Raw genomic sequence first — 26118 nt, forward strand, 5'->3', positions numbered from 1 at the left:
GCCAACACATATATATATATAGATAGATAGAGTAATATCTTTCTATCTATCAATTGCATCTCGGGGGCACCGATGGGAGCATAGAAATAGAATATAGCGTCCCTATGCCAGCACGCTGTTAAGACATCTGTCAAAAAATGATAGCGGCATTTAACAGGTTAACAGTCACAGATGGAGCTCCGCTCCACTTGTGGCTGTTAGAGGCAGGTCCTGCTTGTGTGTCATAGCCATTTTCTGCTGGCTATGGGGCCTTGAGACCGCTCCATACACGCTATAGACTTGCACCGTACATGTACGTCGAATGTCAGAAAGGAGTTAAACCACCTGCCTAATATGGTGTAAATCTCCTTCATGATCCCAAATTAGTTTTGAGTCATCAATGCATGGACTCCACAAGACCTCCAAACAAATTCTAGGTGTCAGGCAGCCAGAGTGGTATAGATACTTTAAATGTTGTAAATATTGAGATGGAGCCTCCATGGATTGGAATTTTTCTCATAGCACATTTAATAGATGTATGATTGGTTTGGAAGCTGGAGAATATGCAGTCCAAAAGAATATCTTCAACTTTTGTCATGTTTCTCAAATTATTCTTAAACATTTTTTGCCGGGTGATTGAATTATCCTACAGAAAAAGACCACTGCCATTAGGAAATAGAATTGCTATATGGGGGTATACTTGATCTGCAACAATGTTTAGGTAAGGTCAGTTGTACACGTAAAAGCAACATCAATATAAATGTCAGTACCCAAGACTACCCAACAGAACATTGACAAGAGAATCCTACTGCCTCATCTACATGTACCTGACCATATTCATGATGTTAAAGAAAGGACACAAGTCATCAGAACAGACCACTTCCTTCCAGTGCTCCATGGTTCAGTTTTGATGGTCATTTGCTCATAGTTGATACTTTCAAGACTGACACTTTAACGTGCTGTATTCACACAGACCCATAGGCAGAAATGTTATGATGAGGTAATTCAGTACCACAATGGACATAGAAGTCAGAGCACATACAGTAATCTGACAATAACCCAAAAACATAGAACGAGCTCTGAGACGTGGGAACTCTGCTGACCGCAATCCCTAATCCTCTCCAACCACACTAGAGGCAGCTGTGGATTGCGCCTAACGCTCCGTATGCAACTCGGCACAGCCTGAGAAACTAGCTAGCCTGAAGATAGAAAATAAGCCTACCTTGCCTCAGAGAAATACCCCAAAGGAAAAGGCAGCCCCCACATATAATGACTGTGAGTTAAGATGAAAAGACAAACGTAGAGATGAAATAGATTTAGCAAAGTGAGGCCCGACTTACTAAACAGAGCGAGGATAGGAAAGGTAACTTTGCTGTCAACACAAAACCCTACAAACAACCACGCAAAGGGGCAAAAAGACCCTCCGTACCGAACTAACGGCACGGAGGTACACCCTCTGCGTCCCAGAGCTTCCAGCAAGCAAGAAAAAAACAAATAAGCAAGCTGGACAGAAAAAAGCAGCAAACAAAATAACAAAAGCGGAACTTAGCTATGCAGAGCAGCAGGCCACAGGAACGATCCAGGAGGAAACAGGTCCAATACTAGAACATTGACTGGAGGCCAGGATCAAAGCACTAGGTGGAGTTAAATAGAGCAGCACCTAACGACTTCACCACATCACCTGAGGAAGGAAACTCAGAAGCCGCAGTACCACTCTCCTCCACCAACGGAAGCTCACAGAGAGAAACAGCCGAAGTACCACTTGTGACCACAGGAGGGAGCTCTGCCACAGAATTCACAACAGTACCCCCCCTTGAGGAGGGGTCACCGAACCCTCACCAGAGCCCCCAGGACGACCAGGATGAGCCATATGAAAGGCACGAACAAGATCGGGAGCATGGACATCAGAGGCAAAGACCCAGGAATTATCTTCCTGAGCATAACCCTTCCACTTAACCAGATACTGGAGTTTCCGTCTTGAAACACGAGAATCCAAAATCTTCTCCACAATATACTCCAACTCCCCCTCCACCAAAACCGGGGCAGGAGGATCAACAGATGGAACCATAGGTGCCACGTATCTCCGCAACAATGACCTATGGAATACGTTATGAATGGAAAAAGAATCTGGAAGGGTCAGACGAAAAGACACAGGATTAAGAACCTCAGAAATCCTATACGGACCAATGAAACGAGGTTTAAACTTAGGAGAGGAAACCTTCATAGGAATATGACGAGAAGATAACCAAACCAAATCCCCAACACGAAGTCGGGGACCAACACAGCGTCTACGATTAGCGAAACGTTGAGCCTTCTCCTGGGACAAGGTCAAATTGTCCACTACATGAGTCCAAATCTGCTGCAACCTGTCCACCACAGTATCCACACCAGGACAGTCTGAAGACTCAACCTGCCCTGAAGAGAAACGAGGATGGAACCCAGAGTTGCAGAAAAAGGGCGAAACCAAGGTAGCCGAGCTGGCCCGATTATTAAGGGCGAACTCAGCCAAAGGCAAAAAGGACACCCAGTCATCCTGATCAGCAGAAACAAAGCATCTCAGATATGTTTCCAAGGTCTGATTGTTTCGTTCGGTCTGGCCATTAGTCTGAGGATGGAAAGCCGAGGAAAAAGACAAGTCAATGCCCATCCTAGCACAAAAGGTTCGCCAAAACCTCGAAACAAACTGGGAACCTCTGTCAGAAACGATATTCTCTGGAATGCCATGTAAACGAACCACATGCTGGAAGAACAATGGCACTAAATCAGAGGAGGAAGGTAATTTAGACAAGGGTACCAAATGGACCATCTTAGAGAAGCGATCACAAACCACCCAAATGACTGACATTTTTTGAGAGACGGGAAGATCTGAAATAAAATCCACAGAGATATGTGTCCAAGGCCTCTTCGGGACCGGCAAGGGCAAAAGCAACCCACTGGCACGAGAACAGCAGGGCTTAGCCCGAGCACAAATCCCACAGGACTGCACAAAAGAACGCACATCCCGCGACAGAGATGGCCACCAAAAGGATCTAGCCACTAACTCTCTGGTACCAAAGATTCCAGGATGACCAGCCAACACCGAACAATGAACCTCAGAGATAACTTTATTCGTCCACCTATCAGGGACAAACAGTTTCTCCGCTGGGCAACGATCAGGTTTATTAGCCTGAAATTTTTGCAGCACCCGCCGCAAATCAGGGGAGATGGCAGACACAATTACTCCCTCTTTGAGAATACCCGCCGGCTCAGATAAACCCGGAGAGTCGGGCACAAAACTCTTAGACAGAGCATCCGCCTTCACATTTTTAGAGCCCGGAAGGTACGAAATCACAAAGTCAAAACGGGCAAAAAACAGCGACCAACGAGCCTGTCTAGGATTCAACCACTTGGCAGACTCGAGATAAGTCAAGTTCTTATGATCAGTCAAGACCACCACGCGATGCTTAGCTCCTTCAAGCCAATGACGCCACTCCTCGAATGCCCACTTCATGGCCAGCAACTCTCGATTGCCAACATCATAATTTCGCTCAGCAGGCGAAAACTTCCTGGAAAAGAAGGCGCATGGTTTCATCACCGAGCAATCAGAACTTCTCTGCGACAAAACAGCCCCTGCTCCAATCTCAGAAGCATCAACCTCGACCTGAAATGGAAGCGAAACATCTGGTTGACACAACACAGGGGCAGAAGAAAAACGACGCTTCAACTCTTGAAAAGCTTCCACAGCAGCAGAAGACCAATTGACCACATCAGCACCCTTCTTGGTCAAATCGGTCAATGGTTTAGCAATACTAGAAAAATTGCAGATGAAGCGACGATAAAAATTTGCAAAACTCAGGAACTTTTGCAGACTTTTCAGAGATGTCGGCTGAGTCCAATCATGGATGGCTTGGACCTTAACAGGGTCCATCTCGATAGTAGAAGGGGAAAAGATGAACCCCAAAAATTAAACCTTCTGAACACCAAAGAGACACTTTGATCCCTTCACAAACAAAGAATTAGCACGCAGGACCTGAAACACCGTTCTGACCTGCTTCACATGAGACTCCCAATCATCCGAGAAGATCAAAATGTCATCCAAGTACACAATCAGGAATTTATCCAGGTACTCTCGGAAGATGTCATGCATAAAGGACTGAAACACTGATGGAGCATTGGCAAGTCCGAATGGCATTACTAGATACTCAAAATGGCCCTCGGGCGTATTAAATGCAGTTTTCCATTCATCGCCTCGCTTAATACGCACAAGATTATACGCACCACGAAGATCTATCTTGGTGAACCAACTAGCCCCCTTAATCCGAGCAAACAAGTCAGATAACAACGGCAAGGGGTACTGAAATTTAACCGTGATCTTATTTAGAAGGCGGTAATCTATACAAGGTCTCAGCGAACCATCCTTCTTGGCCACAAAAAAGAACCCTGCTCCTAATGGCGACGATGACGGGCGAATATGCCCCTTCTCCAAGGACTCCTTCACGTAACTCCGCATAGCGGCGTGCTCAGGCACAGATAAATTAAACAGTCGACCTTTAGGGAATTTACTACCAGGAATCAAATCGATAGCACAATCACAATCCCTATGCGGAGGTAGGGTATCGGACTTGGGTTCATCAAATACATCCCGGTAATCAGACAAGAACTCTGGAACCTCAGAAGGGGTGGATGACGAAATAGACAGAAATGGGACATCACCATGTACCCCCTGACAACCCCAGCTGGACACAGACATGGATTTCCAATCTAATACTGGATTATGGACTTGTAGCCATGGCAACCCCAACACGACCACATCATGCAGATTATGCAACACCAGAAAGCGATTAACCTCCTGATGTGCAGGAGCCATGCACATGGTCAGCTGGGTCCAGTACTGAGGCTTATTCCTGGCCAAAGGCGTAGCATCAATTCCTCTCAATGGAATAGGACACTACAAGGGCTCCAAGAAAAACCCACAACGCCTAGCATACTCCAAGTCCATCAAATTCAGGGCAGCGCCTGAATCCACAAATGCCATGACAGAATAAGATGACAAAGAGCAGATCAAGGTAACGGACAAAAGAAATTTTGACTGTACCGTACCAATGGTGGCAGACCTAGCGAACCGCTTAGTGCGTTTAGGACAATCAGAGATAGCATGAGTGGAATCACCACAGTAGAAACACAGCCCATTCTGACGTCTGTGTTCTTGCCGTTCATCTCTGGTCAAAGTCCTATCGCACTGCATAGGCTCAGGCTTATGATCAGATAATACCGCCAAATGGTGCACAGATCTACGCTCACGCAAGCGTCGACCGAGCTGAATAGCCAAAGACATAGACTCATTCAGACCAGCAGGCATAGGAAATCCCACCATGACATCCTTAAGGGCTTCAGAGAGACCCTTTCTGAAAATAGCTGCGAGCGCACCTTCATTCCACTGAGTGAGTACGCACCACTTTCTAAATTTCTGACAATATACCTCTATATCATCCTGAGCCTGACACAGAGCCAGCAAATTCTTCTCTGCCTGATCCACTGAATTAGGTTCATCGTACAGCAATCCGAGCACCAGGAAAAACGCATCGATATTACTTAATGCAGGATCTCCTGGCGCAAGAGAAAATGCCCAGTCCTGAGGGTCGCCACGTAAAAAAGAAATAATGATCAAAACTTGTTGAACTGGGTCACCAGAGGAGCGAGGTTTCAAGGCCAGAAATAGTTTACAATTATTTTTGAAACTCAAAAATTTAGTTCTATCTCCAAAAAACAAATCAGGAATAGGAATTCTTGGTTCTAACATAGATTTCTGATCAATAGTGTCTTGAATCTTTTGTACTCTTGCCGAGAGTTGATCCACACATGAAGACAAACCTTTAATGTCCATCGCTACACCTGTGTACTGAACCACCCAAATGTCTAGGGGAAAAAAAAGGCAAAACACAGTGCAGAGAAAAAAAAATGGTCTCAGAACTTCTTTTTTCCCTCTATTGAGAATCATTAGTACTTGTGGCCTCCAGTACTGTTATGATGAGGTAATTCAGTACCACAATGGACATAGAAGTTAGAGCACATACAGTAATCTGACAATAACCCAAAAACATAGAACGAGCTCTGAGACGTGGGAACTCTGCTGACCGCAATCCCTAATCCTCTCCAACCACACTAGAGGCAGCCGTGGATTGCGCCTAACGCTCCCTATGCAACTCGGCACAGCCTGAGAAACTAGCTAGCCTGAAGATAGAAAATAAGCCTACCTTGCCTCAGAGAAATACCCCAAAGGAAAAGGCAGCCCCCACATATAATGACTGTGAGTTAAGATGAAAAGACAAACGTAGAGATGAAATAGATTTAGCAAAGTGAGGCCCGACTTACTAAACAGAGCGAGGATAGGAAAGGTAACTTTGCTGTCAACACAAAACCCTACAAACAACCACGCAAAGGGGCAAAAAGACCCTCCGTACCGAACTAACGGCACGGAGGTACACCCTCTGCGTCCCAGAGCTTCCAGCAAGCAAGAAAAAAACAAATAAGCAAGCTGGACAGAAAAAAGCAGCAAACAAAATAACAAAAGCGGAACTTAGCTATGCAGAGCAGCAGGCCACAGGAACGATCCAGGAGGAAACAGGTCCAATACTAGAACATTGACTGGAGGCCAGGATCAAAGCACTAGGTGGAGTTAAATAGAGCAGCACCTAATGACTTCACCACATCACCTGAGGAAGGAAACTCAGAAGCCGCAGTACCACTCTCCTCCACCAACGGAAGCTCACAGAGAGAATCAGCCGAAGTACCACTTGTGACCACAGGAGGGAGCTCTGCCACAGAATTCACAACACAGAAATCTGTGATGCAGACAAGATGGATTAGCCTATGATTTCATGCAAGCTTCGGGTGTCCATATTCTTATTCCGAGTTACTAGCTAACTTGTAATTGCATATTGGGAAAATTCCACAAAGCCTGTCAGTTTGGAGATGCTCTGACCAGGTCACCTAGGCATCAAAATTGAAACTTTTGCTAAGTTCCTCTGTTCCTTACAATTGTTCAAGTCACTTCATTCACTTAATTTAGTTTAAATATTATGGCTGATTGGCTATATATATGTTATATGGACAAAAATATGAAAGCACACGGTCCTGTAATGTGATGCCACCATTGCAACAAGTTATTTTGAGATTTTTTTTTCCCAACCAAATATTACAAAATAAACAGTGAGTGGTTTTGCTGGTGTGTGGAAGAGTTTGGAGATATAGCACCTCAGCCACAAAGTAGCAGACCACGTAAAATTAGAGTGGAGTCACTGAGTGCTGAGGCGCATAGTGCATAGAAGTCGTCAACCCTCTGCTGATTCAATAACTGTCAGGTTCCAGACCTACTTTGGCATTTACACCTGCACTAAAACTATGTTATGGAAGCTTAATGGCATGGGTTTCCATCGTTGAGCAGCTGCATGCAAGCACATGGCTTATAAATCATGCTGCCACTGAACTATGGTGCAGTAGAATCATGTTCTGTGGAATGACCAAACATTGTTTTTTTTTCTGTCAGTCTGATAGATGGATCTTTATTCGGCAAATGCTAGTAGAGTGATACCTGTCTGATTGAATTGTGCCAACTGTAAAGTTTAGAAAAGAAGGGAGAAATGTCATGACTCCATCACTCACTGTATTGGTAATTCATAGCACTACATGGAAAGATAGGGTTAACTTTACCCACAACGGAAGAGCGCATCACATCCAAGGAGTCCTTTTTGGCAAACATCTAACCATCGTTTGAAGAAAAAGAACAGCGTGTCATAAGTTGGTGAACTTACATCACATTTATTCTGCCTTCTGTTGCTGTCTGTTGCAACAGAAGGCAGAATAGACATTATATAAGTTCACCAACTTATGAGGTGCTGTCCTTTTTCTTCATCCACCACTCACTGTGTCATGGATGCAATGAGTGACAGGTCATCCACGCTATAGAATCAAGGTCGTGCTGAGCTGTCAGTATTGTGAGTGACAGATCAGCTGTCCAGTCTGGGCAAGTGTGTGTTGAGCTGTCAGTGTTTTGAATTACAGTCCAGCCGCCAAGCAGGGCAGGGGCATGCTGGGTTTCTTCCAGATGTCTCCCGTTCTGATGATTACCTGGTGATATAGCTAACTGTCAGTGTCTGATTACCAGTCATAGCTTTAGCTCGTTGGTGTGTGTCTGCCTGGTTTTCCAGTGCACAGCTTCTGATCGTTTGCTGTCTGACCTTGGACTTTGCCTTTGCTCATCTGTTTGCCTAGCTCCATTGTCTTGATCCTCTATCTTCCTGGAATTCTGATCTCAGACTGTGACCTGACTTTGTCTTTGTTTTACTCCTCTGGTTATGACGACCTCTCTTGGCATCTGACCCCAGACCTCTTACCCTGTTTCACGGCTGGTCCGTGAGTAGTGACGCAGCGTCACATTTGTTTCTCAGAGTTACAATAATGCTATGGTGTTGTTTTACAGGGGTTTGCCTAGACACTTTAGTTTCAGTGAAGGTAAATAGTAATGCTTCAGCATACAAAAATATTTTGGACAATTGTATGCTTCCAACTTTGTGGGAAGAGTTTCTGGAAGTCCCTTTTCTGTTCCAGCATGACTGTGAGCTACTGAAAAAAACTAAATTTATAAAGGCAAGACACGGTTGTATGAGTTTGACGGAGAAGAACTTGACTGACTAGCATAGACCTCTGACCTCAACACCATCGAACACCTTTGTCACAAATTAAAACAGTGATTGTAAGCCAGGCTCTCTCATTCAACATCAATGTCTGCCTTGAGGCGTATAAACCATCATCTCTTGATAAGTATCATGTTTTTTTACTCTGTGCTGTCATGCCTTGCATATTCTTGTATCTTTCAGCTGATAATCAGAGCTGAAATGATGTTTGTTACATTGCCTTAAATGATCATTTCTAGACATGGTTATAACCCAGCTAACCTATCAGGTTAATAATATATATCAATAGAGTTTTTCCAGGGTCAGCCACCGCTGAGTGGGGGCGCCATATCCGCTGACAAGTAGGGTGCCAACCCCCGCAGCTAGGCAGGTGAATATCAGAAAGGGACAGTGAGAGTTTAAATATTTGTTTTCACATGCACTTTTTTGTTTTTGCACCATTGTCTTTGTCCGTGTACTGCACCCTGCTTCAATTAAGTTCATCCATATGATTCTATCTAAATTTTTCCTGTCATGTACAGCTGGTGGCCCGTATGAGACACCTTAATTAGGGTTCATTGCAGGAGATATAGGGCCAGCCGACGGTGAGTGGGGGCGCCAATCTCGTATTATTGTTTAGGGTGCCAACCTCCGCTGACAGGTAGAATTTGATATAGGACTAACAGCTGCAGGGAATATCTAGAGTGCACGGTTGTGTGATTTTTTGTGAATAATTGTCTGTGGTTGTCTCATGGTTTTAGGATTTATATTAATAAAAATTTAGTATTTTATCTTTGGTATCAAAAAAGTAGAAAGGTTATTCCTGATTTCATTATATGGTTGCAGTTCCATCTTTGTTAAATTTTTGTATCACTTTTGCTACAGTATTCGGCCTGATAAGTAAAGCTTTGCTGATCTTCATGCGTAAAAAAATATTTTCTTTCTCAAGTCTTGTGACATTTCTCTGCCATGTGGTGCCATTGCTGACAGCATGAAATGGGAAGGCATGTTCTTTGTTAAGTAACTTATGGAGATTAGGTTGCACTCATGATGTAAACAATGCTTAACGAGAAGGAATAATACATCATCAGGGTACTACACCTTGTACAGAAATCAAGGTACATGCTAAGAGAAGAAAAAGACCAATAGAAGAAATGGTGTGCACACCCGATATAATGTGATCAAAATATATAGAACTTTATTGATAACACGGACAATCAACTCATTAAAAACATTTAAAAACATGAAAACATGGTACAATAACCATCCAACACCCCTGAGTGTTGTATTAGATGCACGGGTGGATAGGCATGCTATAAGGAGCAATAGCAAAGCAAAAATACTATTTTGGGCACCTCCAACTAGTGTATAAACAACCCCAATAAAAAGTTATAACATCGCATGGTACAGAGGTCACCAGAGGTCACAGTGAAGCAGATTGACAAAAATGGAGATTAACCACAAAAAAAACAAATAATCAGCAAAGAAAGGTAGCGCTAAAATAACGCAAGCAAGGGAATATGCCAAGAATATGCAGTGCGTATTCTGCAGCTGGTACTACCTCATTTGGTTAGAGATTGCTCCTAGACCACTACAAGATGCCATGGTAAGCATGAGAACACAAGAGCCAGGGGTGTGGGGAAGGAACCCTTTATTAAGTAACGACATTTTATAGTCAACTGTCTTCTGGACACCTGTTTAATTAATAATTAGAATTACCTGTGGTCAAATTCTTGTTAATTAGAATTTTGTATTCTAGTTTAAACTTTAGCTATGCTCTTAAAACGTTCATTGTGGTAAAATAATTTTTGCAACCTAGACTTAAATGAATGCAAAGTAACAAATCTTGTTTGCAATCAATGGCCCATTTGTGGAGTATTTTGCAGTGTTCTATCCCATAGAAAATGTTTATTCTAAACTAAGAGTTTTCTGATAAATCTGTTCTATTGGGGTGTACTCATTTATGCTGAGCACTGTATACATATACATACAGTATCTATATACTGTACATACATATTGATCTTTTTTTCATTCATGTAAGAACAGTGTTTCACTATCGTACACCTGGGCTGCTTCCATTTTTTGCTTTATGTATATGGAAGATGCTGGGTTGGAAACTTGAGTTTTGTCCCTATACTAAATCTATTACGTTTAATGCTGCCTTCTTTCCGGATATATACATTTCCCACACTGCTGGAAATCTACTGGAAACAAAACTTGTAAAACGAACTGTTTGTAAAAAGCAACTATTCACAAACTAATGGATTTTCATTGTTTTAGTCAATGGAAACACCAACTCATGTAATTTTATTATTCCATTTCAATTGTTGAGCTGCAATTATATTTTAGTAAAGTCTGCTAAAAATCATCTATTCATGCAATTATACTATTCTTTTGTAATTTCTAATTCTAGACCATTTTCCAGGAATGAAAGTGTACAGAAAATTATAGCTTAAATATAGTCTAAGATTGAAAGTATTAATAGACATCTATAAAAATGAACCATTTTCTAATAATAGCTGAATGCCATCTTGAGTAAAATAAATACATATTTAGCCAAAAACATGATGATGCAGCTACAATAGAGCAGAGTCCTCGACATTAGTGCAATGTACAGAGTATATAGCGGGAAGTCTGTACGGTGCAACTTCTGCCAATTGGTAAGGGTAACACCAGACCTGTAACATGCAGCAGTAGGTATCATTGCTCGTTGGGTTAATGGTTGTCTATCAACAGATTCCAACGTGAGGTTAGTTCCTGCATCTGCACACTTTTGTAAAAATTAGGTTCTGCCGCTTTCTATCCTGTATGGGTGTGAAGCATAAATTTCAGCCCATCAGCGTTACCTGTATTTCATATATGGAGATGACCACGGGGCTAAAACTGTGATTTTTGGACATTGTCATACCAACCAGTTACGTTATACCTTTCGTTTTCAAACAAGATATCTAAAATATTCAACTGCTAAGGACAACTCTTTCACCATTCACAATATTGTACAGTAGCTTGGGTAAAACGGTCTTCTGCATTGTCTTTCTGCAGAAAGGATTTTTTAATGTGAAGTTCCAGACATAGAATTAGATTTCTGCTGCCTTGCCAGTTGGCCACCAATCTTGATGCTTATTTAGTCATTTTCTGTTATTACACAGTGCTGACATACTCTGCATTGCTGTAAGTATCATGTATTTACACACATCTTTCTCAGTCGCCACAATTCTATATCTATATATCATGCAAACATGAAAGTGTGCGTAGTACAGCCAATTTCTAGAATCCAATTAACTTAATTATGTTTTTCAAACGTGCAGTGTGCACAGAGAAAAGCCATGAGAACATTGAGAGAAATTCAAACCCCACACTCCAATTCCTACATTCAAGACAGGAATGTAGCCTGCTTTCTTCATTAGATCCTACACTTGGTTCTGCTTTTTATGAGGCAGATTATTGCCAACCATAACCACAGTACATGTTTAACGACTTGAGGCCTACTGAGTTCAAACTATATTTAAAGGGGTAATCCAGGACTATATTATTTTTTTAGTGTGGGCCTAAGAACTAACAGGTAGGCAGTTGTTAACTACCTGCCTTTTCAGTTGCTCCTGCTGACAATTCTGCGGCTTCCTCTGACATCACGACGACAAAGCAGTGGCTTCTCTTCCACTCTTCTATGATGACGGGGTGGTGACTGACGATGTCAGGCTGATTGACAGCTGGCTACCTGCTGCATAACTGCGGGGAGCCAGTTGTCAATTAGCATGAAGTCAGCAGTCACGCCCAGCCAACAGAGAAAAGGCTGCTTTGTTGACGTGAAGGAGCAGCGGTCAGTGACCACTCTGAGCCAGGATTACATAAAATAGTCAGGTAGTTGCTAGTGATGAGCGAATATACTCGTTACTCGAGATTTTCAAAGCACGCTCGGGTGTCCTCTGAGTATTTTGTAGTGCTCGGAGATTTAGTTTTCCTCACCTCAGCTGAATGATTTACATCTGTTAGCCAGCATAAGTACATGTTGGGATTCCCTAGCAACCAGGCAACCCCCAAATGTATTTATGCTGGCTAACAGATGTAAATCATTCAGCTGCGACAATAAAAACTAAATTTCCGAGCACTAAAAAATACTTGGAGGACCCCTGAGCATGATTGGGAAATTTCGAGTAACGAGTATATTCGCTCATCACTAGTAGTTGCTAACTAGTTCGCAACTTCCTGCTTGTTAGTTTCTTGGCTCATAATAAAAAAAAATTACTTCTGGATAAACCCTTTAAAGAGAAAATACATATTTTCCAGTATATGACAGGCCTTGTTAGTCCATAAACCATACCTATAAAGGAGCAGGAAGCTCCTGCTTCATGAGCAGCACATGTTTGACAAATAGTTTGAGCATTCGGTGGTGGTTTCAGGACCCAGACCTTCAATGATTTGCAGGCTATTACAGGCCCTGTCACGTAGTCCATAAAAAAAGTGTAGGTAAGCTTTAATTCAAGTGATAGATCCTTCGGCATTCATTACAGCAGGTAAATCTATGATGACTTCTGTAGTCAAGCAGATGAATATTTTCTGAAATTTCATTATAAGCCATCCTATTTGGGGGTATTCCTAAAGAAGAGGGGGCCAATAGTAATACCTTTGGTCTGTTTCACACAACATACTATATTTACCAATTGTATCCTAACCTTCCATGAACAATGTGGGCTGCAGAAAAAAACTACATGGTCTTAAGTCTGTAATCCCCATGGTCAAGTGGCAGCCTTGTCTGTACTAAAACATATTCTGCACCATTCTATTACATGTGGAAGATGAAAAAGTATTCTCATTATTCTAACCTACAGTAACTCTGCAATCTACTTGATGCGCTTGACAGTAGTGGCAGCTGTCAGACCAACCATCCATCAAACGTGAAGCTTGCAGCAGGTGAAGCCAGAAGACAACATCATTGAGACATGAGTCACTGGCTGCTAAATAGGAAAAGCAGAACTCTGACAAACTGTAAGAGGCTCTAATGGATACATTAGACATGTATTAAGTAGGACTTACAAGACATAGTTATATTATAAAATATTATGAATAAATTAGATATTAAGTCCTTGTCAATTTCAGCCCTGCAGAAATGGGTATTCCTACATACAGAACATGAATGACAGTATGTCGATATATCTGCCCATTCATAGATAACTGCTGTATTTTCTGCAACAATACCTGAATGAGAAAGTGTGAACGTCACGTACACTACATTGTATGCCAAAGGCCTAGATAATACATTCTGGTGTAGTTTATTTTTAATTTACGACGAGTCGTAGATTCTTGCGTCAGGAGCCAATGGTGGCTACACAATGACCTAAAACTGTACATGGAGTTTTAAATAAAATTTCTATGGATATCAAATTAGCAATATGTTGTAATTAACAATCAATGTAAAAACCGCACTGATTTGTGGAAAAATGGCATGTCGATGTGGTTTACCTCTACATCGAGACTGCCCGAGTCTCCTTTTTTTGAAAGGAAAATGAATTTGTTTAAAATCAAGTTTATACATTAAATATTTTTTTTTTTACATTTTTATTGATGTGTTTTCTAGTTTTCCATGTCACTAAATCTAAATTAAAAAAGCCTGAAACCTTGCAGTTTTCACACTGACTACTGAACCTCATGGTAAGCTGATACTTCCCTTTTTGGCAATCACCTCTATAAAGTCTTCACAACAGACAGATTTGTTGCAGACACTTCAGTGACAGTCCTATTCTTCTGTATCAGGCGTGCTGGGTGCCAAAACAACCACATTTTGATGAATGGAACTATTTTTCAGTTGTAGAAGTTTTTATCATTTGCGAATATAATGTTACAACAAAAGCCTCCTAAGCCGTCTATATGGGCATGTGGGTCATAGGAAACAGAATATAACGATACCTTGATATATGCAATCCTAAGTCTTATTCCAGAGAAACCCACTTTTTTTATACGTAAATGAACTTAATAAACTGTTAAGATCTGTGGGCCAGACACAGATCTCTGAGATTCATATTATAAATGAAAAGATGAATTGCTGGTGTGAGACATGTAATTAACACAAAACAGTAGAACTGAACTTTGCTTCCTTACAAACACATTTTTTGCAGCTCTCATAACTCTGCTGAACTGCAAATATCTGAATATTGCAATGCTGGATGCTTGTGAGATGGAAGCTGAGAGGAACCTGCAGATGTTAGGGTATGTGTGCATGTTCAGTATTTGCTTGCAGAAATTTCTGCAAGGTTTCTGCACCACTTGGCAGCAAATCCGCTGCGTTTTTGGTGCGTATTTGCATGTGTTGATTTCCTGTGCATACAATGGGTCAAAAACGCAGGCACAAACACACAAAGAATTGGCATGCTCTGGATTTAAACATACAGCAAATCCTGAACGGAAAAATACTGATCATGTGCATAAGGCTACTTTCACACTTCTGTTTTTTTTTTATCCCTCACAATGCGTCAGCGCGACGTATCGACGGATGCGTCAAAAATAGTGAAAAACGGATGCAACGCATCCAGTATTTCGATGGATCCGCTAGACGGTTCCGATGGAAAACTGGATCCGTTGCATCCGTTTTGTCCGTTTTTACCATCCGTTTCATCCTTTTTTTGACGGATCCGTTTTCCATGCCTAAAAATGGGAGTCTCCCAAATGTGATTGGCTACTGGAAAATAGGGAAACCATATATTGACTGGCTGGCTGTCTTCAGGCTGGCAGGAGTCTTGCTGGCACATTTGGGGGTGACGCCCCAGGCCACGTTTATATAGTTTGGGGCCTGTCTGGCCAATTGGCTACAAATTCCTGATTCTGAGCATGCTCAGTGTAAAAAAATGGATTCCAGTGCTGGATTCCATCATACGACGTGTCACGACGGATCCTGCGTCCATAGGCTTCCATTCTAGTCAACGACGTATACCACAGGATCCGTTGTGACACGTTTTCCTGACGCAGTAAAAAAACGTTACATTGAACGTTTTTTCCAGATGATGGTCTGCCAAAACACGACGCATCCATCGCTAATACAAGTCTATGGGAAAAAACATAGTAACATAGTTAGTAAGGCCAAAAAAAGACATTTGTCCATCCAGTTCAGCCTATATTCCATCATAATAAATCCCCAGATCTACGTCCTTCTACAGAACCTAATAATTGTATGATACAATATTGTTCTGCTCCAGGAAGACATCCAGGCCTCTCTTGAACCCCTCGACTGAGTTCGCCATCACCACCTCCTCAGGCAAGCAATTCCAGATTCTCACTGCCCTAACAGTAAAGAATCCTCTTCTATGTTGGTGGAAAAACCTTCTCTCCTCCAGACGCAAAGAATGCCCCCTTGTGCCCGTCACCTTCCTTGGTATAAACAGATCCTCAGCGAGATATTTGTATTGTCCCCTTATATACTTATACATGGTTATTAGATCGCCCCTCAGTCGTCTTTTTTCTAGACTAAATAATCCTAATTTCACTAATCTATCTGGGTATTGTAGTTCTCCCATCCCCTTTATTAATTTTGTTGCCCTCCTTTGTACTCTCTCTAGTTCCATTATATCCTTCCTGAGCACCGGTGCCCAAAACTGGACACAGTACTCCATGTGCGGTCTAACTAGGGATTTGTACAGAGGCAGTATAATGCTCTCATCATGTGTATCCAGACCTCTTTTAATGCACCCCATGATCCTGTTTGCCTTGGCAGCTGCTGCCTGGCACTGGCTGCTCCAGGTAAGTTTATCATTAACTAGGATCCCCAAGTCCTTCTCCCTGTCAGATTTACCCAGTGGTTTCCCATTCAGTGTGTAATGGTGACATTGATTCCTTCTTCCCATGTGTATAACCTTACATTTATCATTGTTAAACCTCATCTGCCACCTTTCAGCCCAAGTTTCCAACTTATCCAGATCCATCTGTAGCAGAATACTATCTTCTCTTGTATTAACTGCTTTACATAGTTTTGTATCATCTGCAAATATCGATATTTTACTGTGTAAACCTTCTACCAGATCATTAATGAATATGTTGAAGAGAACAGGTCCCAATACCGACCCCTGCGGTACCCCACTGGTCACAGCGACCCAGTTAGAGACTATACCATTTATAACCACCCTCTGCTTTCTATCACTAAGCCAGTTACTAACCCATTTACACACATTTTCCCCCAGACCAAGCATTCTCATTTTGTGTACCAACCTCTTGTGCGGCACGGTATCAAACGCTTTGGAAAAATCGAGATATACCACGTCCAATGACTCACCGTTGTCCAGCCTATAGCTTACCTCTTCATAAAAACTGATTAGATTGGTTTGACAGGAGCGATTTCTCATAAACCCATGCTGATATGGAGTTAAACAGTTATTCTCATTGAGATAATCCAGAATAACATCCCTCAGAAACCCTTCAAATATTTTACCAACAATAGAGGTTAGACTTACTGGCCTATAATTTCCAGGTTCACTTTTAGAGCCCTTTTTGAATATTGGCACCACATTTGCTATGCGCCAATCCTGCGGAACAGACCCTGTCGCTATAGAGTCCCTAAAAATAAGAAATAATGGTTTATCTATTACATTACTTAGTTCTCTTAGTACTCGTGGGTGTATGCCATCCGGACCCGGAGATTTATCTATTTTAATCTTATTTAGCCGGTTTCGCACCTCTTCTTGGGTTAGATTGGTGACCCTTAATATAGGGTTTTCATTGTTTCTTGGGATTTCACCTAGCATTTCATTTTCCACCGTGAATACCGTGGAGAAGAAGGTGTTTAATATGTTAGCTTTTTCCTCGTCATCTACAACCATTCTTTCCTCACTATTTTTTAAGGGGCCTACATTTTCAGTTTTTATTCTTTTACTATTGATATAGTTGAAGAACAGTTTGGGATTAGTTTTACTCTCCTTAGCAATGTGCTTCTCTGTTTCCTTTTTGGCAGCTTTAATTAGTTTTTAAGATAAAGTATTTTTCTCCCTATAGTTTTTTAGAGCTTCAATGGTGCCATCCTGCTTTAGTAGTGCAAATGCTTTCTTTTTACTGTTAATTGCCTGTCTTACTTCTTTGTTTAGCCACATTGGGTTTTTCCTATTTCTAGTCCTTTTATTCCCACAAGGTATAAACCGCTTACACTGCCTATTTAGGATGTTCTTAAACATTTCCCATTTATTATCTGTATTCTTATTTCTGAGGATATTGTCCCAGTCTACCAGATTAAGGGCATCTCTAAGCTGGTCAAACTTTGCCTTCCTAAAGTTCAGTGTTTTTGTGACTCCCTGACAAGTCCCCCTAGTGAAAGACAGGTGAAACTGTACAATATTGTGGTCGCTATTTCCTAGATGCCCGACCACCTGCAGATTTGTTATTCTGTCAGGTCTATTAGATAGTATTAGGTCTAAAAGTGCTGCTCCTCTGGTTGGATTCTGCACCAATTGTGAAAGATAATTTTTCTTGGTTATTAGCAGAAACCTGTTGCCTTTATGGGTTTCACAGGTTTCTGTTTCCCAGTTAATATCCGGGTAGTTAAAGTCCCCCATAACCAGGACCTCATTATGGGTTGCAGCTTCATCTATCTGCTTTAGAAGTAGACTTTCCATGGTTTCTGTTATATTTGGGGGTTTGTAACAGACCCCAATGAGAATTTTGTTACCATTTTTCCCTCCATGAATTTTGACCCATATGGACTCGACATCCTCATTTCCTTCGCTAATATCCTCCCTTAAAGTGGACTTTAGACAAGACTTTACATAGAGACAAACCCCTCCTCCTCTCCGATTTTTACGATCCTTTCTAAACAGACTGTAACCCTGTAAGTTAACTGCCCAGTCATAGCTTTCATCTAACCATGTCTCGGTTATTCCCACTATGTCAAAGTTACCTGTAGATATTTCTGCTTCTAGTTCTTCCATCTTGTTTGTCAGGCTTCTGGCGTTTGCGAGCATGCAGTTTAGAGGATTTTGTTTTGTTCCAATCTCCTCGCTGTGGATTGTTTTAGAAATGTTCTTACCTCCCTTCTGAGTATGTTTTCCTGGATCTTCTTTGTTCAAGTCTAATGTTTTTCTTCCCGTCCCCTCTTCTTCTAGTTTAACGCCCTCCTGATGAGTGTAGCGAGTCTTCTGGCGAATGTGTGTTTCCCAGGTTTGTTGAGGTGTAGTCCGTCTCTGGCGAGGAGTCCATCGTACAAGTAATTCACACCGTGGTCCAGGAATCCGAATCCTTGTTGTCTGCACCATCGTCTTAGCCAGTTGTTTGCATCAAGGATCCTGCGTGCACATTTGCAGGATCCATTTTTTCCCAAAACGACGCATTGCAACGGATCTGAAAAGATGTAAGTGTGAAAGAGGCCTAGCACTTCAGGATTCTCATTGACTATGCTGGCATAAGGGTTCCATAGCTTTTTTTGGCCAATTCCGCATAGTAAAAGCATACATGAAAGAATGAATGGGGCCATGTATCGTGAGATTTTGAGTGCAAACCTCCTTCCATCAGCAAGGGCATTGAAGATGAAATGTGGCTGGGTCTTTCAACATGACAATGATCCAAAGCACACCGCCAGGGCAACGAAGGAGTGGCTTCGTAAGAGGCATTTCAAGGTCCTGGAGTGGCCTAGCCAGTCTCCAGATCTCAACCCTATAGAAAACCTTTGGAGGGAGTTGAAAGTCCGTGTTGCCAAGCGAAAAGCCAAAAACATCACTGCTCTAGAGGAGATCTGCATGGAGGAATGGGCCAACATACCAACAACAGTGTGTGGCAACCTTGTGAAGACTTACAGAAAACGTTTGACCTCTGTCATTGCCAACAAAGGATATATTACAAAGTATTGAGATGAAATTTTGTTTCTGACCAAATACTTATTTTCCACCATAATATGCAAATAAAATGTTAAAAAAACAGACAATGTGATTTTCTGGATTTTTTTTCTCAGTTTGTCTCCCATAGTTGAGGTCTACCTATGATGTAAATTCCAGACGCCTCTCATCTTTTTAAGTGGTGGAACTTGCACTATTGCTGACTGACTAAATACTTTTTTGCCCCACTGTATATAAACTGCGCATGACCGCACGGCCATGCGCTAGTGTACAATTGTTAATGTGTGTATGTTGTGAGTGCAAGTCGTCCTTGGATATCCCTACCCTATTGAATGCCTGTTCGCGGAAGGAGTATGGTTGCTATCTAGCGCCTGACTTAGCCTACAGCACTAATCACACATTACAGCGTCAGTTGCTGTGACCGCCAGTACGGCGCCGTGCACTTCCTCTGTGCTTTCCTTACCCAAGCCTGGGTGGTTAGTGGCGTTCGTCAGTGCGGCACCGCATGCACTCTTGTGCCTTAAAAATTGTTATTTAGTTTCTTTACACACCCCGTTGCGGTGTTGTGCCAGCAAGGGTCTAATCGGACTTCAATCCTATTTGGGGTTGAGTTCGCTGACTACTTGCTCGCGCTCTATGTGCAGTACCGCGGTCCTGTGACGCTACAGGATCGCTTCCTTCACGCTGGGTGAAGTTTAACCCACGTGTGAATACTTATGAGTACCGCCATATAGTCCGTCATTACTTGGCAGCAGGTTCCATCTCTGCACGGTGGACCCCGGGCTGCGAACGCACCATACTCTATCTGTCTTATTATTTGGTGCGTTCCGCTAGCCCTAACATTACACTAGCGCCAGGGTCTGGCTAGTAATGACGGACAAACAGCAATCCTTGCGGTATATCCAGCAGCTGGAGGGTAGGTTGGCGGCTCTTGAGAGCGCAACCTCAGCTGTGGATGTTACCGCAGTTGCTGTACAGGCTGCTAGCGTGGCTGCAGCAACCCTGTCCATTGCCACCCCTGATCCGACATTTTCTCGCCTCCCGCTGCCAGAAAAATTTTCTGGTGATAGTAAATTTTGTAGGGGATTTGTGAGTCAGTGATCTATTCATCTTGAGCTCCTGGCTGCACGCTTCCCCACAGAGCGGGCTAAGGTGGGATTTATTGTATCTCTATTGTCGGACAGGGCGTTGGAATGGGCTACGCCGCTGTGGGAGCGTGGCGATCATGTGGTGCAGAGTGCTCCGCTGTTTTTAAGCACTCTGAAACAGGTCTTTTTAGGACCTCAAGTCACCCATGATACTGCGCTTCAACTGCTGGCATTAACTCAGGGTGAGTCCTTGGTCAGTCATTTTGCCGTCCAATTCCGCACTTTAGCATCTGAGCTGGAATGGTCGGATAAAGCTCTTATCCCCATATTTTGGAGGGGCTTGGCTGATCACGTAAAGGACGCTCTGGCCACTAGGGAGATTCCTGCCACACTGGAGGAGTTAATAACAGTCTCTACTCGAATTGATCTCCGTTTTAACGAGCGGAGGTTAGAGCGAGCCCAGTGTAGGCAGAGGTTTCGGCTGGCTCCTACTTTCGCCAAACCTCTGGAATCTCCGGTCCTGGTTCCTGAGTCACATGAGGCAAGAGATGTGTCACAAGCGGGATCTAAGTCTCGGACCGCTTGTGCACTCTGTCATGTTTGCCAGCAGTCAGGACATCTAGCCACCAGATGTCCTCAGCGGTCGAGGAAACGTCAGCGTCTAGTGGTCGTAGGTGGAGGTACACTAGACATGGCGACGTTTGCCTCTAAATTGTCCTTTAAGGGGACAATTACTATAGGCTCATTCTCCCACTCGGTAGAGCTCTGCGTGGATTCTGGGGCGGAGGGCAATTTTATGTCTTCTGCCTTCGCCCAACGTCACGCAATACCCCTGGTTATGCTAGCTCAACCTGTAACGGTACGAGTGGTGAATGGGTCGACACTGCCCTCACAGATAACACACCAGACCATCCCTTTTACTCTGTCCATGTCGCCATCTCATCAGGAGATTATTTCTCTGCTCGTCATTCCAGAAGGAATTGATGAGGTCCTGTTGGGAATACCTTGGCTACGGTACCACTCTCCTCATATCGAGTGGTCCTCAGGCAGAATTCTGGGATGGGGTGAATCTTGTGGGGGTAGGTGTCAGAAGGAGTGCGTTCAGGTTGCTACAACAGAGGTACCGGCAGATCTTTCCTCTCTACCTAAGCAGTATTGGTCTTATGCAGACGTGTTCTCCAAAAAGGCGGCGGAGACCCTTCCGCCCCATCGCCCCTATGATTGTCCTATTGACCTCTTGCCTGGTGCTGAGCCTCCCCGGGGTAGAGTCTATCCGCTATCTCTCCCGGAGATGGAGGCAATGTCACAGTACATCCAGGAAAATCTGGCAAGAGGGTTCATCAGGAAGTCAGTGTCACCTGCTGGGGCAGGATTCTTCTTCGTGCAGAAGAAGAATGGGGAATTGCGTCCATGCATAGACTACAGGGGTCTTAACGCCATCACTGTTAAGAATAAATACCCTTTGCCTTTGATATCCGAGCTATTCGATAGGCTTCGGGGAGCAAGGGTATTTACTAAATTAGATCTGCGGGGTGCTTACAACCTGATTCGCATCCGTGAGGGGGACGAATGGAAGACGGCGTTTAACACCAGGGATGGGCACTATGAATATCTGGTGATGCCCTTCGGGCTCTGTAATGCCCCAGCCGTTTTCCAAGACTTTGTGAACGACATCTTCCGGGATATGCTCACCACCTCGGTCGTAGTCTATCTGGATGATATTCTCATCTACTCTCCAGATATTGACTCCCACCGGAGAGATGTTAGCAAAGTCTTCGACCTCCTACGGGCAAACTCCCTCTATGCCAAGTTGGAGAAGTGTATGTTTGAGCAGGAGTCCTTACCTTTCCTAGGCTACATCATCTCAGCCCAGGGATTGGCTATGGACCCTGCCAAACTACAGGCTGTGATGGACTGGCAGGAACCCCATTCTCTTAAAGCGGTGCAGCGCTTTATGGGATTCATCAATTATTATCGTGAGTTCATCCCGCACTTCTCAACTTTGGTAGCTCCCTTGGTTGCCCTCACCAAGAAGGTGGCGAATCCCAAATTGTGGTCTGAGGAGGTCTCCAAGGCCTTTATCTCTATAAAGTCACACTTCGCTAGCACTCCCATTCTACATTGCCCCGATGTTGATAAGCCATTTATCATGGAGGTGGATGCCTCTTCTGTTGGTGCTGGAGCAGTCCTCTTCCAAAAGGATGCTCAAGGTCGGAAGCATCCTTGCTTCTTTTTCTCCAAGACCTTCGCACCAGCAAAGAGGAATTATTCCATCGGGGACAGGGAGTTGCTAGCCATGAAGTTGGCTTTCTCGGAGTGGAGACATCTCTTGGAGGGAGCACGTTTTCCCTTCCAAGTCTTCACAGACCATAAAAATTTGGTGTATCTGCAGACAGCTCAGCGGTTGAATTCTCGCCAGGCCAGATGGTCCTTGTTCTTCTCCCGGTTTCATTTCACCCTCCATTTCCTTTCTGGGGAGAAGAACATTCGGGCCGACGCTCTCTCTCGCTCCGTTGTGTCATCTGTGGAGGAGGAAGAGGAGCCTCGTCTTATTGTCCCCGCCGAGAGCTTGAGAACTGTGGCTCCGGTTTCGCTGGAGTCTGTGCCCCCGGGCAAGACTTTTGTTCCATCCAGTTTGCGACCGGAGGTCCTTTCTTGGGCACACTCGTCCAGGGTGGGTGGACATTTTGGTACTAAAAGGACATCTGAGTTACTGGCGAGGACATACTGGTGGCCGCATATGGCTCGTGATGTCGCAGAGTATGTTCGGGCGTGTGTCTCTTGCGCCAAGAACAAGACTCCTCGGCAACGGCCAGCTGGTTTGCTTTATCCTCTGCCGGTGGCGGACAGGCCCTGGGAGATGGTCGGGATGGACTTTGTGGTGGGCTTACCCAAGTCTCGTAACTGCACCATTATCTGGGTGATCACCGACCATTTTTCCAAAATGGTGCACTTGGTGCCTCTTCCACGGCTACCTTCTGCACAGGCGTTGGCTGTTTTGTTCGTCAAGCATATCTTTCGCCTACACGGTATGCCAGACAAAATTGTTAGTGACCGGGGTCCCCAGTTTGCGTCTCGATTCTGGAGAGAGCTTTGTCGTCTACTCAGTATTGAGTTAAATCTCCCTTCAGCATATCATCCCGAGACGAATGGGTTGGTAGAGAGGGCCAACCAGACCTTGGTCACATATTTACGACATTTTGTTTCTGCCAGGCAGGATGACTGGGCATCCTTGCTACCGTGGGCAGAGTTTGCACTTAACAATGCCGTAGCCGACTCCACCGGTCAGACTCCTTTCCTCCTAAATTACGGCCAGCATCCGCGTGTTCCTGCGCCCATGCCTGTGTCTTCTGCTGACTCCAGGGTGGCAGTCTGGGCTGTGGAGGCACGGGACATTTGGGACCGCACGCAGGATGCCATTCGGGCCTCCAAGGAGAGAATGAGGTCCTCCGCCGATGTTCATCGGCGCCCCGCTCCGACCTTTGCTCCTGGCGACTTGGTGTGGCTCTCCGCCCGTAACATCAGGCTGCGAGTTGAGTCCACTAAGTTTGCTCCTCGCTACTTGGGTCCCTTCAAGGTTCTTGAACCGGTTAATCCTGTGGTCTACCGTTTGGCTCTTCCTCCACGCTTGGGTATCACCGACACCTTTCATGTGTCCCTCTTGAAACCCGTATACATGTCCCGGTTTTCCGAGTCATCTGCCGGGACATCGGGTTCGTCTACGGACGATTACGAGGTGAACGCTATTTTGGGGTGCAAGGTGGTACGCGGCAAAAAGTTCTATCTGGTGGATTGGAAGGGTTATGGCCCGGAGGACAGGTCATGGGAGCCTGCTGAAAACATTCGGGCCCCACAGCTCATTGCTGCCTTCGAGCGTAGCGAGGCCCAAGGAGGGGGGGGCCCTAGGAGGGGGGGGTAATGTTAGGTCTCGAGTTCCCGCTTCTGCACAGGGGGAATCTCGAGCCATCTCCGCTGCGGTCTCCCATTCTCATCCAGCCGCAGTGGAGTCTGCTCAGCAAGGACGTCGGTCCCAGCGTCTTGCTCAGTCTCACTCTGTACAGAGAGTTACTGCTGCTTCTTCAGCTTCTGCCATTAAAGCCAGTGCTGGTCAGCAGCGAGCGGACTTCTCTGGGACTAAGTCCTTGTCTGCACACACTGAGCATGCCCAGGGCAAGACCTCCCGTTGGAGATCGAGGGTCATGTGCTCAGGCTCTGCAGCACATTCCATTGGTCCTCTTGGCAGGTCTTGGAAGGGCAAAGTTTCTGTGGCCACTTCCTGTGCTGCAGCTATATAAACTGCGCATGACCGCACGGCCATGCGCTAGTGTACAATTGTTAATGTGTGTATGTTGTGAGTGCAAGTCGTCCTTGGATATCCCTACCCTATTGAATGCCTGTTCGCGGAAGGAGTATGGTTGCTATCTAGCGCCCGACTTAGCCTACAGCACTAATCACACATTACAGCGTCAGTTGCTGTGACCGCCAGTACGGCGCCGTGCACTTCCTCTGTGCTTTCCTTACCCAAGCCTGGGTGGTTAGTGGCATTTGTCAGTGCGGCACCGCATGCACTCTTGTGCCTTAAAAATTGTTATTTAGTTTCTTTACACACCCCGTTGCGGTGTTGTGCCAGCAAGGGTCTAATCGGACTTCAATCCTATTTGGGGTTGAGTTCGCTGACTACTTGCTCGCGCTCTATGTGCGGTACCGCGGTCCTGTGAAGCAACAGGATCGCTTCCTTCACGCTGGGTGAAGTTTAACCCACGTGTGTATACTTATGAGTACCGCCATATAGTCCGTCATTACTTGGCAGCAGGTTCCATCTCTGCACGGTGGACCCCGGGCTGCGAACGCACCATACTCTATCTGTCTTATTATTTGGTGCGTTCCGCTAGCCCTAACACATACCATTATAGCCTTCACTTAAGCAGTAAATGCACTGTATGCACTTATATTCTGTTTAGGATGTCACTTGACCTGATGTTTAGCTGTTATGCTATCCCATTATTTATGTGCAACTGGCTTTCATCATAATATATAGGATTTTGTAACACAGCCCAGTGTCCCCCCTAGTGAGGGCACTCTTGTTTTTGGTTACAATATTTTTTATTGTTTTCCTTCTATTTTTTTACATGTATTAATAAAGTACTACTATATAATTTATTTCTCTGGATCTTTTCATTTGGCAACTTAGTATGTTAGTCCAAAACTGTGATAATAACAAATAATGAGAGTATTAAATATATATATATAGTGATGAGCGAATATACTCGTTACTCGAGATTTTTTGAGCATGCTCGGGGGTCCTCCGAGTGTTTTTTAGTGCTCGGAGATTTAGTTTTTCTTGCCGCAGCTGAAAGATTTACATCTGTTAGCCAGCATAAGTACATGTGGGTATTCCCTAGCAACCAGGCAACCCCCACATGTACTTATGCTGGCTAACAGATGTAAATCATTCAGCTGTGGCAAGAAAAACTAAATCTCCGAGCACTAAAAAATACCCGGAGGACCCCGAGCATGCTCGAGAAATCTCGAGTAACCAGTATATTCGCTCATCACTAAATATATACAATCTGCAGTCACATAAAGTGACTGTAGAAATTT

At 44.1% G+C, this 26118-nt stretch overlaps 1 protein-coding gene across 2 annotated transcripts in view; it reads right to left on the bottom strand.

Annotated features, from left to right (window-relative positions):
• SH3RF3 (SH3 domain containing ring finger 3) overlaps positions 1-26118 on the bottom strand; it is a 778505-nt gene that overhangs the window by 6421 nt on the left and 745966 nt on the right. The gene's annotated exons all lie outside the window — the stretch shown is intronic.

Source organism: Ranitomeya imitator, chromosome 3 (genome assembly GCF_032444005.1).
Source record: "Ranitomeya imitator isolate aRanImi1 chromosome 3, aRanImi1.pri, whole genome shotgun sequence".
Taxonomy (NCBI): domain Eukaryota; kingdom Metazoa; phylum Chordata; class Amphibia; order Anura; family Dendrobatidae; genus Ranitomeya; species Ranitomeya imitator.